A 4,382-nucleotide genomic window follows, 5' to 3' on the forward strand; every position below is an offset into this window, starting at 1 on the left:
TATTTGATACCGGTGCAGTTGCTCATATTTGTAACTCAAAACAGGAACTGCGGAATAAACGGAGACTGGCGAAGGACGAGGTGACGATGCGCGTCGGGAATGGTTCCAAGGTCGATGTGATCGCCGTCGGCACGCTACCTCTGCATTTACCTACGGGATTAGTTTTAAACCTCAATAATTGTTATTTAGTGCCAGCTTTGAGCATGAACATTGTATCTGGATCTCGTTTAATTCGAGATGGCTATTCATTTAAATCCGAGAATAATGGTTGTTCTATTTATATGAGAGATATGTTTTATGGTCATGCCCCGCTGGTCAATGGTTTATTCTTGATGAATCTCGAACGTGATGTTACACATATTTAATAGTGTGAATACCAAAAGATGTAATGTTGATAACGATAGTCCCACATACTTGTGGCACTGCCGCCTTGGTCACATTGGTGTCAAGCGCATGAAGAAGCTCCATGCAGATGGGCTTTTGGAGTCTCTTGATTACGAATCATTTGACATGTGCGAACCATGCCTCATGGGTAAGATGACCAAGACTCCATTCTCTGGAACAATGGAGCGAGCAACCAACTTATTGGAAATCATACATACCGATGTGTGCGGTCCAATGAGTGTTGAGGCTCGCTGAGGATATCGTTATGTTCTCACTCTCACTGATGACTTAAGTAGATATGGGTATGTCTACCTAATGAAACACAAGTCTGAAACCTTTGAAAAGTTCAAGGAATTTCAGAGTGAGGTTGAGAATCAACGTGACAGAAAAATAAAGTTCTTACGATCAGATCGTGGTGGAGAATATTTAAGTCACGAATTTGGTACGCACTTAAGGAAATGTGGAATCGTTTCACAACTCACGCCGCCTGGAACACCTCAGCGAAACGGTGTGTCCGAACGTCGTAATCGCACTCTATTGGATATGGTGCGATCTATGATGTCTCTTACCGATCTACCGCTCTCATTTTGGGGCTATGCTTTAGAGACTGCCGCATTCACTTTAAATAGGGCTCCGTCGAAATCCGTTGAGACGACACCGTATGAATTATGGTTTGGGAAGAAACCTAAGCTGTCGTTTCTAAAAGTTTGGGGATGCGATGCTTATGTGAAGAAACTTCAACCTTGAAAGCTCGAACCCAAGTCGGAAAAGTGTGTCTTCATAGGATACCCTAAGGAAACCATTGGGTATACCTTCTACCTCAGATCCGAAGGCAAGATCTTTGTTGCCAAGAACGGGTCCTTTCTGGAGAAAGAGTTCCTATCGAAAGAATTAAGTGGGAGGAAAGTGGAACTTGATGAGGTGATAGTCACCCCTTCCGAACCGGAAAGTAGCGCAGCGCGGGAAGATGTTCCTGTGGTGCCTACACCGACTGGGGAGGAAGTTAATGATGATGATCATGAAGCTTCAGATCAAGTTACTGCTGAACTTCATAGGTCCACAAGGACACATTCTGCACCAGAGTGGTACGGCAACCCTGTCCTGGAAATCATGTTGTTAGACAACGGTGAACCTTCGAACTATGAAGAAGCGATGGCGGGCCTGGATTCCGACAAATGGCTAGAAGCCATGAAATCCGAGATAGGATCCATGTATGAAAACGAAGTATGGACTTTGACTGACTTGCCCGATGATCGGCGAGCCATAGAAAATAAATGGATCTTTAAGAAGAAGACAGACGCGGATGGTAATGTGACCATCTATAAGGCTCGACTTGTCGCTAAGGGTTATCGACAAGTTCAAGGGGTTGACTACGATGAGACTTTCTCACCCGTAGCGAAGCTGAAGTCCGTCCGAATCATGTTAGCAATTGCCGCATTCTATGATTATGAAATATGGCAAATGGACGTCAAAACGGCATTCCTTAATGGTTTTCTTAAGGAAGAATTGTATATGATGCAGCCGGAAGGTTTTGTCGATCCTAAGAATGCTAACAAGGTATGCAAGCTCCAACGCTCCATCTATGGATTGGTGCAAGCATCTCGGAGTTGGAACATTCGTTTTGATGAGATGATCAAAGCGTTTGGGTTTACACAGACTTATGGAGAAGCCTGTGTTTACAAGAAAGTGAGTGGGAGCTCTGTAGCATTTCTCTTATTATATGTGGATGACATACTATTGATGGGAAATGATATAGAATTCTTGGAAAGTATAAAGGCCTATTTGAATAAGTGTTTTTCAATGAAGGACCTTGGAGAAGCTGCTTATATATTAGGCATCAAGATCTATAGAGATAGATCAAGACGCCTCATTGGTCTTTCACAGAGTACGTACCTTGACAAGATATTGAAGAAGTTCAATATGGATCAGTCCAAGAAGGGGTTCTTGCCTGTATTGCAAGGTGTGCAATTGAGCACGGCTCAATGCCCGACCACGGCAGAAGATAGAGAAAAGATGAGTGTCATCCCCTATGCCTCGGCCATAGGGTCTATTATGTATGCCATGCTGTGTACCAGACCTAAGGTAAACCTTGCCGTAAGTTTGGTAGGAAGGTACCAAAGTAATCCCGGCATGGAACACTCAGCGGTCAAGAATATCCTGAAGTACCTGAAGAGGACTAAGGATATGTTTCTCGTTTATGGAGGTGACGAAGAGCTCGTCGTAAAGGGTTACGTCGACGCAACCTTCGACACAGATCTGGATGACTCGAAGTCACAAACCGGATACGTGTATATTTTGAATGGAGGAGCAGTAAGCTGGTGCAGTTGCAAGCAAAGCGTCGTGGCGGGATCTACATGTGAAGCGGAGTACATGGCGGCCTCAGAGGCAGCACAGGAAGCAGTCTGGATAAAGGAGTTTATTACCGACCTAGGGGTGATTCCCAATGCGTCGGGCCCGATGACTCTCTTCTGTGACAACACTGGAGCTATTGCCCTTGCCAAGGAGCCCAGGTTTCACAGGAAGACCAGGCATATCAAGCGTCGCTTCAACTCCATTCGTGAAAGTGTTCAAAATGGAGACATAGATATTTGTAAAGTACATACGGACCTGAATGTAGCAGATCCGTTGACTAAACCTCTCCCTAGAGCAAAACATGATCAACACCAGGACGCTATGGGTGTTCGATTCATCACAATGTAACTAGATTATTAACTCTAGTGCAAGTGGGAGACTGTTGGAAATATGCCCTAGAGGCAATAATAAATGGTTATTATTTTATTTCTTTGTTCATGATAATTGTCTATTGTTCATGCTATAATTGTGTTATCCGGAAATCGTAATACATGTGTGAATACATAGACCACAACGTGTCCCTAGTAAGCCTCTAGTTGACTAGCTCGTTGATCAACAGATAGTCATGGTTTCCTGACTATGGACATTGGATGTCATTGATAACGGGATCACATCATTAGGAGAATGATGTGATGGACAAGACCCAATCCTAAGCATAGCTCAAAGATCGTGTAGTTCGTTTGCTAGAGCTTTTCCAATGTCAAGTATCTTTTCCTTAGACCATGAGATCGTGCAACTCCCGGATACCATAGGAGTGCTTTGGGTGTGCCGAACGTCACAACGTAACTGGGTGACTATAAAGGTACACTACGGGTATCTCCGAAAGTGTCTGTTGAGTTGGCACGGATCGAGACTGGGATTTGTCACTCCGTATGACGGAGAGGTATCTCTGGGCCCACTCGGTGATGCATCATCATAATGAGCTCAATGTGACTAAGGAGTTAGCCACGGGATCATGCATTACGGTACGAGTAAAGAGACTTGCCGGTAACGAGATTGAACAAGGTATTGGGATACCGACGATCGAATCTCGGGCAAGTAACATACCGATTGACAAAGGGAATTGTATACGGGATTGATTGAATCCTCGACATCGTGGTTCATCCGATGAGATCATCGTGGAACATGTGGGAGCCAACATGGGTATCCAGATCCCGCTGTTGGTTATTGACCGGAGAGGCGTCTCGGTCATGTCTGCATGTCTCCCGAACCCGTAGGGTCTACACACTCAAGGTTCGGTGACGCTAGGGTTGTATAGATATTAGTATGCGGAAACCCGAAAGTTGTTCGGAGTCCCGGATGAGATCCCGGACGTCACGAGGAGTTCCGGAATGGTCCGGAGGTGAAGAATTATATATGGGAAGTCCAGTTTCGGCCACCGGGAAAGTTTCGGGGGTTATCGGTATTGTACCGGAACCACCGGAAGGGTCCCGGGGGTCCACCGGGTGGGGCCACCTATCCCGGAGGGCCCCATGGGCTGAAGTGGGAAGGGAACCAGCCCTTAGTGGGCTGGGGCACCCCCCCTTGGGCCTCCCCCTGCGCCTAGGGTTGGAAACCCTAGGGGTGGGGGGCGCCCCACTTGGCTTGGGGGGAAGCCACCCCCCCCCCCTTCCCCCTTGGCCGCCGCCCCCCTTGGAGATTTGATC

The sequence above is a fragment of the Triticum aestivum genome, chromosome 5D, assembly GCF_018294505.1.
Source record: "Triticum aestivum cultivar Chinese Spring chromosome 5D, IWGSC CS RefSeq v2.1, whole genome shotgun sequence".
NCBI lineage: Eukaryota > Viridiplantae > Streptophyta > Magnoliopsida > Poales > Poaceae > Triticum > Triticum aestivum.